Source organism: Littorina saxatilis, unplaced genomic scaffold, assembly GCF_037325665.1.
Source record: "Littorina saxatilis isolate snail1 unplaced genomic scaffold, US_GU_Lsax_2.0 scaffold_717, whole genome shotgun sequence".
In the NCBI taxonomy this organism is placed as follows: domain Eukaryota; kingdom Metazoa; phylum Mollusca; class Gastropoda; order Littorinimorpha; family Littorinidae; genus Littorina; species Littorina saxatilis.
The window spans coordinates 14797-30592 of NW_027126890.1; the positions used below are offsets into that span (position 1 = coordinate 14797).

General features: G+C 38.9%; 1 protein-coding gene across 1 annotated transcript in view; it reads left to right on the forward strand.

Annotated features, from left to right (window-relative positions):
- The first annotated feature begins 4696 nt into the window (after nucleotides 1–4696).
- The window catches only part of LOC138955389 (EGF-like domain-containing protein 1), a 42385-nt gene continuing 31285 nt past the window's right edge, over nucleotides 4697–15796 (forward strand). The window contains exon 1 of the mRNA XM_070327001.1: nucleotides 4697–4897. The gene's annotated coding sequence lies outside the window, so the exon portion shown is untranslated. The remainder of the gene's footprint in view (nucleotides 4898–15796) is intronic.

Below are 15796 nucleotides of genomic sequence, written 5' to 3' on the forward strand. Positions count from 1 at the left end.
GAACACTTTTGACCGAGACTGACGTAATCCATAGACTCGGAAATGTTAAAGTTTCTACCACAGACATACACACATACATACATACATACGCACGCACAGACAGACAAAGTTTATCATCGCATAGGCTACACTTACGTGAGCCAAAAATGAACATCTAAATTACCACAAACTCTCTCCGACTCGCTAAACTTCCCATAAAAGCTCACAAATTTGAAATACTCTAACCTCAAGGCTGAAATATCCAGTCACGTAGAACAACAATGATAATCAAACTTTTGTTCTTCGTCTTTGTGTGTGTGTGCATTTTGTTCATTGTTAGCTTGGGACTTTTTTCTGTCACGTAATGCCGTATTATGACAAATAAACATTCAAGAGAGAGAGAGAGAGAGAGAGAGAGAGAGAGAGAGAGAGAGAGAGAGAGAGAGAGAGAGATAGAGATAAAGAGAGAGAGAGAGGGATAGAGAGAGAGAGAGAGAAAGAGACAAGACAAGACAAGACAAAATCTTTATTATCGAGGGTAATAGATAAGCAAGGATATTGCTTTTTTACATCCAGCCCTCGCCCTAATATAGGGTCAACAAGAACAGAAAACAATATAATCAAAGAACTATCACATCAAACTTAATACATTATAATAAATTGTCATGCTGCATTTTAAAGGCACAGTAAGCCTCCCGTAAACCATCACAGATACGGTCAGGCTTTTACACACAGTGCAAACACCCTTTCATTTAAACACTCACCGATTGAGAACATCCTCGGTGCCCTCCGTAAAGAGCGAACAATTTTCAAAGAATTTATTTTTGCGTGGTTTATCTTACCCCTGAGCCATCGTGAACCCGTGTGATCCAGTTTCCCTTTTTCACCATGTAGTCGTCAGTTAGTCATTTGAGTGCGACTCGATGTGAGCTTATCTACAATAGCACGTTTTTATGCACGAAACAAACGGCTGTGGTTCACAAGAACTCTAGCGATGGCTTTTGACTGTTGAGAGGAACGGCGATATGTACTGATAAACCGTCGTCTGCTACGACCCTTGCGTGACCCTGCTTCCGGGCTTTTCTGAATGAGACCCGAAGGGAAGTAACTCATTTTTGACAATCTGCAAAATTAATTCTTTAAAATTTGCTCGCTCTTTACGTAGGGCACCTAGGATGTTCCCGTTTGGTGAGCGTTCAAATGGAAGGGTGTTTGTACTGTGTGTAAAAGCCTGACAGTATCTGTGATGGTTTACGGGAGGCTTACTGTCCGGGCGTGATTTCCGGTATTGAATATTCACAACAGCCGTCCAGCACCAACACGTACGAGGCGCCATTGTTGTAGCGTTACAAGTCCACGAAAATAAATTCTTTGAAAATTTCTCACGCTCGACAGAAAGCAGCCAGGATGTTCCCGTTCGGTGAGCGTTCAAATGGAAGTATGCTTGTACTGTATGTAGACGCTCGGGGAGCTCTGTGATGGTTTACGGGAGGCTTACTCTGCCTTTAAGTACAATATCCAATGATAAAAAGTGTCAATTTTTAACCTAACTCAATTTAGATCTGCATATTATTATAATTTTGTTTAACATGCACATACATTTTAAATGAATTGATGAACCATTCAGCACATGTTTAGTTGCATTATGTGCGACATATAATTTTTTTGAAGCTGTCTGTGTTTGTTTTATGCTTAAGAAAAATAGGCAGTGAGTTCCATAGGACCGCACCTGAACAAATTAGGCTTGATTTGAATAAGTTAATGCGTGGAGTCGGTGTTATGATTTTTAGTCTGTTATAGTGCACCACCTGGTGCACTTACCTTGATCGTGGTGTGGGGGCTTGTGTGCCTTGACAACCTCCGGAGCTATGTCGGCGGGGAGCTCGTGTCCCTGGTAGGTCCAACCGGCATGCCGAACAGATCCGCGTGAGGTAGAGGCCAGACTAAAATGTGTACCCTGGTCCTCCAGGTTGGGGGTTCAGCTTAGGGCCAACAACTCTAACTGGTAAAACCGAGTGAGTTACAGAAACAGCGACAAACGCTGCCCTACACGCCACCAGGCGTGAAAGGCAGTAAGTAAGTAAGTATAGTTCAAAATAAAATTATCACGGAATGTCTCCGGTGCATATCCTGACATCACTGTATGCATTATAACACCTTTATTATACATTAATCTTTTTAAAATGGTAATACTTGCAAATTGTTATAATCAAATTCTGAAGGAGTGTGAATTTTTAGCATAATAAGCTTAACTGCTCTTCTGTGAAGACTGGCTAAAGGTTTCAAAACATTAGCACTTGCACAATCCCATACAGTTGATCCATAATCAATATTTGACAAGATGTGATTGTAAAAAAAATCTTTCGCGAGTGGAGATTCAAGAAATGTTTTATTTTTGATAACTGATATATTTTTTGGGAAGCAATCTTACAGATGTAATCAATGTGATCATGCCATGATAAATACATTATTATCAATCTTTACACCAAGGACTTTATGGTGAGACACTTCTTCCAATACTTACAAAAACTTACAAATCACAAATACGAACAAGAGAGAGAGAGAGAGAGAGAGAGAGAGAGAGAGAGAGAGAGAGAGAGAGAGAGAGAGAGAGAGAGAGAGAGAGAGAGAGAGAATTGAATTGTATTGAACTTTATTTTTCGAGGGTAACTGAATAAGCAATGTAAACATGCTTTTTTTCATCCGGCCCTCGCCCATGGAGGGTTTACTCGATTGATAACAAGAAGAAATAGAAGTTAAGTTAACTACAATACAATTTACATAATTAACATAATTAAAAAGACATTTCAATATGCATTATGAATATCAAGCAATGATTGAATACTATATCAAAGAATTATTTACTTGTTTAAAAAATGTCCTCATTGCATTGTGTCAGAAGTCTATCATACTAAAAGTACTTTACTACCATTACCAGCAGTCGACACGCGGTGATACATATAATTATGCCCTTTGACCTTTTCTTGGCAATATCCTGTACTAAAAATAGAATACATAATTCTGGGAAAGCTGTTCAAGGGCACTTAAGCACTATATTCGATGTTCAATACACGACTCAAAACCCTTGGGATAAATCAAAAAGAAAAAAAGACAAGTATATGGAGTTCAGAAAAGAAAAGAAAGTTGAACAATTGAGAAAACATTTTTAGCAAAAGATTTGCCAATTCTGGGACTGGAACTCGAGACCGCCGGATCTGCAGGCAAACGTACTACCACCCCGCCACGATGGCTCAAAAGCGTGAACACTAATACTTGAACTGCAAAACATACCTTCCACGTGCCCGGGAACTTGATCGAGCATTTGTCGACTAGTCGGTTTCTCCGTTCGTATTTGTGATTCGTACGTTTTCTTGCTCTCATCATTACATGTACTCGCGGTGTTAACTACAGGGCATTAACTTTTTACCAAAGCCGAGGTTACTAACAAAAATATATAATTATAATGGGAAATTCTGGGCAGGGGCGGAGCAGTTAAGCCAGAGGGGGGGGGGGGGGTTACAACCTGGGGTCCAGGGGGTAGATCCCTTGTGGGGTACACGGGCAAGGCCCCGTTGGGGGGTCTGGGGGGCTGAAGAGTTTTAGCTATTTTATGAACAATTTATGGCTTATCCTTGATTTTAAACATGATCAACTGGTGTCAGCAGCCACTCATTATTTCTTTTAATTTTTTTAATTTTTTTGACAGCCGGGGGGGGGGGGGGGTGTTCCGTAACCCGCCCCTGCTGGGAAAATTGTCCCGCTGGAAGTACTCAATAATTGGAATGAAGCAAATGAATAAAATACAATGTGTGTGTGTGTGTGTGTGTGTGTGTGTGTGTGTGTGTGTGTGTGTGTGTGTGTGTGTGTGTGTGCTTGTACGTATGTGTGTGTCCGTCTGTTCTATTTTTTTTCTTTGGTTCGTTTTCTTCTGTTGGTTCCTCTTTGGTATCGTCGTTGTTGTCGTTATTACTTTTACTTTTCTTTGATTGTTTCCCTTACCTCTTTCTACGGACTTCGGGTCTGAATGTGTGCAGCCCTGAAAGTCCCAAAAATGGTGCACTCACCTAGTGTTTCTCAACATTTACTCGCCAGAAAGCCAATTTTACTTGCCAAACCCATTGTTTCACCATGGCGAGTAAAATACTCGCAACTTTCCGCAAGGCTGGTATGTCAGTCTTCGTCTCAAGTTTGTACGTTATCCTGCTCGCGAGCACAAAGACCCTGTTCCTACATTCCCAACCCAAACAACCTTCCCCCCCCCCTCAACCCCTCCCCCGCCCCCAATTCCAACCACACATACATGCATACCCGTATTCCAAAACGTGCAAGTAGTGATGACGATATTAACTTTTTGTCCCCGCACCCCCACCGATATGCACCCCTTCCCCTGCCTCCACCACCCTCCCCTCTCCCTCCGTCAACTTCTCGTGCGTACACCCTACCCACCCATCCACTCCCTACTATTGACCTCCCTCCATCTGTTTGAATGTCAAGTTAAGTGGTTTGTCATCATCGCACTGTGCGTAGTAGCTAGACCCCACCTATAAACCCTACCCCCTTCCCTAACTGTCATAGAACTTCATCGTAACCACCACCCCCCCCCCTCCCCCTCCCAACCTATCTCCATCCTTTTACATAACACAAACCCACACCCTCGAGCAGCCGGGTAGTATAAATAAAGATCGACTTGCCAAAACGCCTCGAAGTATCATCTGGACGCGTCTGCCGCTGTCCTCCAAAATATTACGTTTTGAACACTTCGGTGTTATTTGGTTTTAAGACACCAAAGATGTTTTTCTCCTCTTGAAATGTAGAAGGTGAAGAAATTTGAAGTGAAAAGACTTTGGAAAAATTCGAACAGAAATTTTTTTCTTCTGTTTTGCAGAAAAACACACACACCCGGATTGAACCAAAACTGGTGAGATGAGAACAATTTTATTTTTATTTCATGTCCATGTATTTATTCACGTATCCTTAATTATTGTTTGATTTTTGTGTTATTAAAAAAAAAAGGTCTTCGTTGATAAACGAACTGATCTATTTTCTTGCTTATTCATTGACAAAGGCAGCGAAGTCTTCTTCTGCTGAAGTGCAAAGTTCTACATCAAAATGCCAAAGAGATTTCAGATTCATGAATAAATATTCCCGGATATTCGCGTTAATGTCTTTTCTCGGCGAATTAAGAATACATTTTTGTATGGATCGCTGGTTTTATTGAAGGACTCTTTTTTTGTGTTTTGGATTAACTCGAGTAGAATGCATTCAACTATGGAAAGAACCTATATTACACTCCTGTTAAAGCTGACACCCCACATGCAGCTTGAAAAAAACCCCATCGGTAGCTGTAAATCCAGTACAATAACTCGTATTTACAATCGGCAATTTCAGTTTTGTTATATTTAGTCAAGTTTTGACTAAATATTTTAACATCGAGGGGGAATCGAAACGAGGGTCGTGGTGTATGTGCGCGTGTGTGTGTGTGTGTCTGTGTGTGTGTGTGTGAGAATAATTAAAGGAGAATAATTAAAGAACATTCACATTGAGCAAATTCAGCACAACCAAACATGTACATGTGTGTAAACTATTGCACTTGAGATCAGTTGAGGTTGAGTTTGTTTGTTTGTTTATTTGTTGCTTAACGTCCAGCCGACTACGCAGAGCCATATCAGGACGAGGAAGGGTGGGATGAAGGGGGCCACTTGTCAAGCGATTCCTGTTTACAAATGCACTAACCCATTACTTGTGTCCCAGCAGGCTTTAGTAAAACTAAATTAATACCTACTGGAAGATTACCAGTTTCCAGTATGTTAAAATAGGCTTAACCTATCTACTGCTGGACTTACATCAGAACACTAACAGATTAAACTATACATGAATCGCGAGACAAGCGGCAAGAGAAGAGATTTTTGGAAAAAATACAGGTGAATGAGCAAGAAGGCAGAAAAAAGAAAAGAATTCATGAAGAAAAAGAGAGCATGACAGGAAAGAGGAACCAAAAATCTACCTAACAGCAAACTAGAAAGCTCCTGCGGTTCCAAAAACAGGAGGGGCCTTTAATTTCATAACCGCAGTGCCCCACTGCGGGACGCATGAGGGTGTGTGTGGACAATTTGACATACTTGCAGAAGAAACAAACAGAGGTAACTGATAAACTGCATTTATTAACACAAAGATGTAAACAAAGTGAGTTCACACATTTCACAAAAGTAAAACAAGGCAGTCTCACATGCATTCACAATATTTAGTACTCGACTCGCATGAATGGCCAAAGATTATAGGCTGAGAATGCAAGTTCTAATTTGGCACATTTGTACATGTAGCTGCATCCGCTAGACATATATATATATATATCCATCTTACAATAAAAAAAAACTACCGTAGTGGTCAGGACATCTGCCTGAAAATCTAGGTTCGAATCTCTACAGAGGCATTTAATTTTTCCCCTTGGTTGAAATAAAAAATGCTCAATCCAGAGAGAGCAACCGTAAAGTTACCAGGGTAAAAGTAAAGCGTTGAATGCAGCTATGAAGGTCATGCCAGCAGTGTGGGTCAAGATTCAGGCCGCCTTCTATGCACAGAATTCTGTGTAGGATTCTCAGCTCTATCTTTACAAACACATAATCCCCAATAGTCATACAGTGGAACCCCCCTTTTAAGACCCCCTCCATGTTAAGACCTTGTTTTCTCTGTAAATTTACCTCCATTTTGAGACCCCCTCCTTATTAAGATCTGATTTTCTTAGATTTCTGGAGGTCTTAAAAGGGGGTTCCACTGTAGCTGTAAGACATAATTTTGTTTAAAACACATGCCTTTTGGGGGAAATAAATTAATAAGAAAAGATATCACCACACTAAGAAGTCAGGGTGCTGACTTTTGCTATGTGACCAAGTGGAAGGATTTTCTTATCCCATGCAAAAAGCCTGATGAAGGTCTGACACAGTGAGGCGAAGTGTTTTAATGAGGCAGAGCAGGCATTTAAAAAATAAGTTCACTACATCCAAGTGAAAGACACAATCTTGGCAGACTGTATTACAAAAGCAACATTTCAGCACAACATAAGAATGAATTGAACCATCCAGGATGCACCAGAACGACCCAAAAACAGAATCAATGAAAATTTTAAACAAGATAAAGTACTGACTAGGATTCAAAGGAAGAAAAAGTCATGGGTTAACACATTTCATGTGCATAATGCAGTTAAAAGATCTAAATTCTAATATTGCAAACAAAGTCTATACATGAACACGCATTGACTGAAACATACACACACATCTCCCAAAGCTAAGCCTGTGTGTAAAATACTGCCTGTGAGCAGCTTAGCACTCAAACAACATAAAAGATAATACCACTTTATGTAGTAAAAACAAACAAACCGTTGTTTGCTGTAAGAAAATATCTGCATACCAACACTACCTGTATTTAGCTGAATTGACAACTTACATAAGTCAAAATGTACCCTTGATCCACACCGCACCACACATTATTTGTGTAGAATGTTATTGTTAATGTGTTACATGTTCATTTCACCACTAAGGCAACAGAAAACCTCTGTAAGTGTAAGCATCTTCAGATGGACTATATTAAAGCAGTTCTGGTAGCTCTGTCAGCACAGAATGGACTGAATCTGATCATCATCTGCAGCAAAGCCAGGCACCACTCTGCAAGCTGCCTGCACGTCATATCTCGGCACCTCACTTCCTGGAAAATAAAGAAAATGTATTACTGAGCACATCCAGACTTTGCTGTGCGCTGATGGGGATATGTTTTGGGTATCGAGAAGAGGGTGTGTGTTGGGGGTGGGGGTGCGGGAAGGTAGGTAGGAGGTATTACTTGTTCTTCACAAGATCAGTGGGATGGAGAATAGTGTGGGTGATACTGACAGTGACAACTATGAACTAAACTATAAACATTGTTCTGTAATATTACAGGTGCCATATCATTCCTTCCTGTGAAAACCATTTATTTCATGGATATATACTTTCATCATTAAAATTAAAAAGATAATCTTTCATCATTAAAATTAAAAAGACTTCCTCACAAAGTTACCTTTCTAACAACATGATATCTTGTTATGCTGCTGATGTGAGCAGCTTTTCTGGAATATGATGGAAAGTTACTATTTTTTAAATTCAGCATGCATGAGCCCTCATCCCACACACATATTTAGCGTTGACACCTTACAGTTTTGTTGAGAAATGTGATGTGAATTCATTCAGAAAATTCTAACTCTGCGCAGGGGCAGTCAGGGTGTTGAATGTAGAAGTAGGTATCCAAATACACAGGCGGTATTACATACAATTTACATTGTAACTCTTATTCCATGTAAAAAAATAATAATTAAAAAAATGGCCAGATCTGTGATTGTGAGCCAAGGAAAGGACTGACTGTTTTTAAAATAATTCCAGTAATGAGTAAATCTTTCATTCTAGCTATTTCCTGGTTTTTTTTCTTGCATCGCAATAGTTCAATGTTCATACAAACAGTATAATGCACTTTATGAGTATAGGGTTGCAACAAACTTTAAGATGGGAAGCAGAGAGAAAATAAAGATATTTGTACCATTAGGCAAAAAAACCACAGGTGTGGTTAAGGTAACATAGCCAAAATAAATAGGGTAGGAAGTTAGGCAATCACTTTTTTTTATACTTTTTTTTCTTAATAGCAGAGCAACCAAGCGTGTAGCAATCGCAACCGAAGAAGATGCCGCCATTTTTGTCATGGCAAGCGTCTGTTGGGCCTTTTTAGTAATTTCCCCTGCATCGTCTGTCGTCTGCATGACGACTCGAGCGCTTTCGCTTTCATTGCGTTTTCTGCACTCGCTTTCTTGTTTTCATTTTTTGGGGTACAAATTTATAGTTATTGGGTCGGCCCCTAAAAATAGGGTAGGTCGGGTTACCGTAACCACACCTATTTTTTTGTGTAGGCCTTATGTATATATACAAAGTACATCATACCAATTACCATGCACAGTATTACTATGCATCTTCAAATATATGAATAATTTCATAGATCTACAAAGTACTTGTAATACAATTTACAAAGAACAAAAGACTGCTGAATTATCTACATCAGTACATGTTTATAGCTTCAGACTACAATCAATCAATCAATATGAGGCTTATATCGCGCGTATTCCGTGGGTACAGTTCTAAGCGCAGGGATTTTTTTTCTTATGAAAAAAAAAATTATGCAATTTATATCGCGCACATATTCAAGGCGCAGGGATTTATTTATGCCGTGTAAGATGGATTTTTTTTTTTTAACACAATACATCACGCATTCACATCGGCCAGCAGATCGCAGTCATTTCGGCGCATATCCTACTTTTCACGGCCTATTATTCCAAGTCACACGGGTATTTTGGTGGACATTTTTATCTATGCCTATACAATTTTGCCAGGAAAGACCCTTTTGTCAATCGTGGGATCTTTAACGTGCACACCCCAATGTAGTGTACATGAAGGGACCTCGGTTTTTCGTCTCATCCGAAAGACTAGCACTTGAACCCACCACCTAGGTTAGAAAAGGTGGGAGAAAATTGCTAACGCAACGACCCAGGGTCGAACTCGCAACCTCTCACAAGTGCGTTACCACTCGGCCACCCAGTCCATCACCAATACCTAATGTTACTATGTTTGACAAGCAAAAGCTGTAAGTGGTAAAGAAATGTGTAACTTACTCTTTAGGGGTAGTCTGTAATGTAAAGCACCACGCCAAGTCATCCTGATACCTCTCCAGTACATGTATCCATGTTTAAAGGTAAACTGTTGGAACTGGAAGACAGGAGCTGTATGAATGATGCACATCATCTCTGGTTTCTCGGGAGGCCTGAAAAAACCAGAACAATATTAACATAACATGTCTTGAAAATGAAATAAGTACTATTTCAACTTCACTATCAGAGCCAAATCACTCACTAATTCAGTAATTGTTTTGTTTATTCTTTTACAAACATAGTTCATACACTGATACAGCAGCATTTGATTCTGTGCATGCAGATCAAGCATTTTATAAACTTGAGTAAAAAAAAAAGAACACAACAAAAACACACTCAGTGACTCACAGTCACACCCAGTTACTCAGTAACACTAACACACACATGAATACAAAACAGATAAATCTTGCTCAGTTCTACAAAGGCCACGTTTGCAATGGTCATGTCTTGGATTTTAAAAACAATAACTTACCTGCTGGTTGATCCAAACCGATGATTGAAAATCAGTGAGACTGAGAGGAAAATGTCCTGTAGTGGCCAGGGGCGGATCAGTTCATTTTATGGGGGGGGTTTCCAAAAGTATATTGTGAAGATATGGGTGTGAAGGCGCGAAGCGCCGAGCCGACGGCGCAAAGCGCCTAGCTTGCTAGGGGGGTCCGGGGGCATGCCCCCCCGGAAAATTTTGTAAAAAAGGATGCAAAATGGTGCAATCTGGTGCATTTTGAGGATGATCATTACCAGTTTCAGGCAGCAGATTTTGTCACTGATTAATACCCCAAAAAAACACCATTTAAAAAAAATTTTTTTGGCTGGGGGGGGTTTTCCGGAAACCCCTGAAACCCCCCCCTCGTCCGCCCCTGCTGGCTGTAGTGTACAGTGCGATTCATCGCCAACCTCCCCATTCAAGGCAGACCGTGTCCAAAATCAGCTGTACCATTCACATCCCGATTGCATTCCTTCAGAAGGGCAGTCAGTGTTTCAACTTCTTTGTCGATATATTTCTCTGGTGGACGTGTTGAACTGCCAAATATTAGATTCACGAACGACGACCGCCATGTTCTTTCGTCAACACTACTATTCATGTACTCCACTGAGGAAGAGCGTTTTATTGTGTCTTAAAACCGACTTCTCGGGAAAGTGATCAATCGAATTTTATGGTCCACAAAAACTTGCTTCATATTTTATTTAAGGACTACTTTTATTTGCCTTTATTTTTATGGCGCACATTTTGTGCCCCACATTTTGTTTTGGCCTTCATTTTGTGGTCCACAAACTGGAAATGTGCCCCACAAATTTGTGGGCTTATTTTTGTGGTCCACAAACTGGAAATGTGCCCCACAAATTTGTGGGCTTATTTGTTGGATTAATGACATCGAATGCCAAGGATATGCTGCGTTGCGTTGCGTCCAGTTTCATTCTGTGAGTTCGACAGCTACTTGACTAAATATTGTATTTTCGCCTTACGCGACTTGTTTCTTTTTACATTTAGTCAAGTTTTGACTAAATGTTTTAACATAGAGGGGGAATCGAGACGAGGGTCGTGGTGTATGTGTGAGTGTGTGTGTGCGTGTGTGTGTGTGTTTGTGTGTGTGTGTGTGTGTTGTGTGTATGTGTGTGTGTGTATGTGTGTGTGTGAATAGAATAGAATAGAATAGAATAGAATTTATTGTCATCAACCCTTAAGGATATTGACACAAGTTGTGTGTGTGTGTGTGTGTGTGTGTGCGTGTGTGTGTGTAGAGCGATTCAGACTAAACTACTGGACCGATCTTTATGACATTTTACATGAGAGTTCCTGGGTATGAAATCCCCAGATGTTTTTTTTTCATTTTTTCGATAAATGTCTTTTATGACGTCATATCCGGCTTTTTGTAAAAGTTGAGGCGGCACTGTCACACCTTCATTTTCCAATCAAATTGATTGAAATTTTGGCCAAGCAATCTTCGACGAAGGCCGGACTTCGGTATTGCATTTCAGCATAGAGGCTTAAAAATTAGATAATGACTTTGGTCATTAAAAATCTGAAAATTGTAATTAAAATTATTTTTTATAAAACGATCCAAAATTACTTTTATTTTATTCTTCATCATGTTCTGATTCCAAAAACATATAAATATGTTATATTCGGATTAAAAACAATCTCTGAAAATTAAAAATATAAAAATTATGATTAAAATTACATTTACCAAATCGTTTTAAAAACAATTTCATTTTATTCCTTGTCGGTTCCTGATTCCAAAAACATATAGATATGATATGTTTGGATTAAAAACACGCTCAGAAAGTTAAAACGAAGAGAGGTACAGTAAAGCGTGCTATGAGCACGGCGCAACCGCTACCGCGCTAAACAGACTCGTCACTTTCACTGCCTTTTGCACTAGCGGCGGACTACGGTCATTGTGAAAAAATGCAGTGCGTTCAGTTTCATTCTGTGAGTTCCACAGCTTGACTAAATGTAGTAATTTTGCCTTTCGCGACTTGTTTCTTTTGTCGTGCTCACATATCAAATGTAGGTTTCTTTCTTTCTATTTTTTGTCTTCCTCTCTTTCTTTCTTTCTTTCTTTCTTTTTTTTTTCGTTCGTTCGTTCGTTCGTTCGTTCGTTGGTTCTTTTTACATTTAGTCAAGTTTTGACTAAATGTTTTAACGTAGAGGGGGGAATCGAGACGAGGGTCGTGGTGTATGTGTGTGTGTGTGTCTGTGTGTGTGTGTGTGTAGAGCGATTCAGAGAAAACTACTAGACCGATTTTCATGAAACTTGACATGAGAGATCCTGAGTATGGTATCTCCAGACATTTGTTTCATTTTTTGATAAATGTCTTTGATGACGTCATATCCGGCTTTTCGTGAAAGTTGAAGCGGCACTGTCACGCTCTCATTTTTCAACCAAATTGGTAGAAATTTTGGTCAAGTAATTTTCGACGAAGCCCGGACTTTGGTATTGCATTTCAGCTTGGTGGCTTAAAATTTCATTGATGAGTTTGCTCATTAAAGTTGTCATTAAAATCGATTTTTCGCAAACAGATTTAAAATTGATTGCATCGTATTCTTCGTCACATTCTGAATTTAAAAATATATACATATGTCATGTTTACTTATAAAATGTGATCACAATTAACGAAAACATATTAATTAGTCTTACGATTAAAATTTAAGAAATCGATCCAAAAATGATTTCATCTTATTCTTTATCATTTCCTAATTCCAAAAACATATAAATATGATAAGTTGTATACAAAACAACCTCAGAAAGTTAACAAGAATACAGAAAAGCGCGCTTTCCTGCTTAGCACAATACGCTACCGCGCTAATCTGGCGTGTCAATATCACTACGTTTTGCACGTGGGAGGTGAGCGATTTCCTTCACGCGGGGATTGACGAAGATGTCCTGTCTTGGTGAAAAAGTACAGTGCGTTCAGTTTCATTCCGTGAATTCGACAGCTTTACTAAATGTAGTAATTTTGCCTTGCGCGACTTGTTACATTTAGTCAAGTTTTGACTAAATGTTTTAAGGGGAGGTTCTAGTATAAAATATCACCAAAATCGCTTCAGTTGTGTTCCTATTTAGAATGGGAAATATTAATGGATTTCGGCTCAAATAAAGTCAAATGCATTGCTGACCCATATATTGTGTTAGTTAATATGTCACGACAACTGCCGTTGAGAAACAATTCAACGGAAAAACATACATTATCTAGAAACCGAAAATAGTGATTTTGGCGTTTCCTTGATAATTCTTCAAGGAGCGCACATTTTTTAAAGAAATTCAAAACATACAATAACATGTAATTGGACTACATTTTGTGGAATCAAAATTACGTTATTTTAATTAAAACGTTGATTTCATCATATTTACATATAACGGTTTTAACTGACAAGCTATATTTTCTTTGATTTTATCCCGACCCACAAACGCCTTCCACAAAGTGTAGTCCTATGAATACTAAAAAGCCATGCTACGTTTTGTTCCAGTCGGTTGAGACCATTTTGAGTTATCAAGGAAACGGCGAAGCAAGGTGCCGAAAACATCATTCTGAGAAAAAAAGGCTTCAAAGTTTAGATACTTTTTATTCTTGTTGAAATTCACAACATTTCATAAAGATCGGTGAAAAATTAGAAAATAACGGTTTATAACTGACAAAAGCTTGGTTTTCTTCTGAAAAGTACGTATTGAAACTCAGTTATGGACAACGGACCTACTCACAAAATTTCATAAAGATTGGTGAAAAAACGGGATTTAACGGTTTTTTAACTGCCAAAAATCAACTTTTTATTCTTGTTGAAATTCAGTTAGGGACAACCAACCTAACCACAACATTTCATAAAGATCGGTGAAAAATTAGAAAATAACGGTTTATAACGGGTTTTTAACTGCCAATAATTAACTTTTTCTTCTTGAAAAGTTTGTATTGGAGATCAGTTAGGGACAATGGTCCAATTTTGGTGTAAATCCGACGATTAGGGACCAAGAAACAAGGAGCAGAGTGTTTTTTGGCGGTTAAACTGTCATTTTAACGGTTTAATGATTTGGTGAAATTTCTTCCACCACAATACTATACAATGTTTTATCTACCCATTATTGCAAGAACCCCAAAATCACAACTGAAGCGATTTTGGTGATATTTTATACTAGAACCTCCCCTTGACCTAGATAGGGGAATCGAGACGAGGGTCGTGGTGTGTGTGTGTGTGTGTGTGTGTGTGTGTGTGTGTGTGTGTGTGTGTGTGTGTGTGTGTGTGTGTAGAGCGATTCAGAGTAAACTACTGGACCGATCTTAATGACATTTTTCATGAGAGTTCCTGGGTATGATATCCCCAGACTTTTTTTCATTTTTTCGATAAATGTCTTTGATGACGTCATATCCGGCATTTTGTAAAAGTTGAGGCGGCACTGTCACACCCTCATTTTTCAATAAAATTGATTGAAATTTTGGCCAAGCAATTTTCGACGAAGGCCGGACTTTGGTATTGCATTTCAGCTTGGAGGCTTAAAAATTAATTTATGACTTTGGTCATAACAAATCTGAAAATTGTAATTACAATTATTTACTGGTTACAAAAAAGTATGTTCAAAAGTGCAATACAGTATAGACCGGATGTATAAAACACCGGATGTATGAAAGTCTGGATGTATGAAAGGGGTAGGCAGGGTCCCGGCAGAAGCTACTCTTTGTTATTACTTAGAATTTTCCGGTTGTATGAAAATCGGATGTATAAAAGTCCGGTTGTATGAAAGCAAATCTCTGGTCCCGAGCAGCACAAATGCGTTGTTGCAAGACCGGTTGTAAGAAAACGAAAGTAGACCCAAGTCACCAAAGTGTGGTAAGAGTAATTTCCCTTCCTTCCTTGTTGTTGTTGATTTTATCCATTAAACTGATTTTATGTTTAACTCCATTAATAATCTGTTTTGTTTGTCTATTCAGTCATTTTAGCCTGTTATAAATTTGTCATGACTGAAGAGCCATAATAGCCCAGGAAGGCATTTTTTTGTACAATTAGAACCAGAGGCATTGGTCGTGGGTGTGACTCAGTTTTTATATTTAGTCAAGTTTTGACTAAATATTTTAACATCGAGGGGGAATCGAAACGAGGGTCGTGGTGTATGTGTGTGCGTGTGTGCGTGCGTGTGTGCGTGCGTGCGTGTAGAGCGATTCAGACCAAACTACTGGACCGATCTTTATGAAATTTGACATGAGAGTTCCTGGGTATGATATCCCCGAACGTTTTTTTTCATTTTTTTGATAAATGTCTTTGATGACGTCATATCCGGCTTTTCGTGAAAGTTGAGGCGGCACTGTCACGCCTTCATTTTTCAACCAAATTGGTTGAAATTTTGGTCAAGTAATCTTCGACGAAGCCCGGACTTCGGTATTGCATTTCAGCTTGGTGGCTTAAAAATTAATTAATGACTTTGGTCATTAAAAATCTGAAAATTGTAAAAAAAAAATAAAAATTTATAAAACGATCCAAATGTACGTTTATCTTATTCTCCATCATTTGCTGATTCCAAAAACATATAAATATGTTATATTCGGATTAAAAACAAGCTCTGAAAATTAAATATATAAAAATTATTATCAAAATTAAATTGTCCAAATCAATTT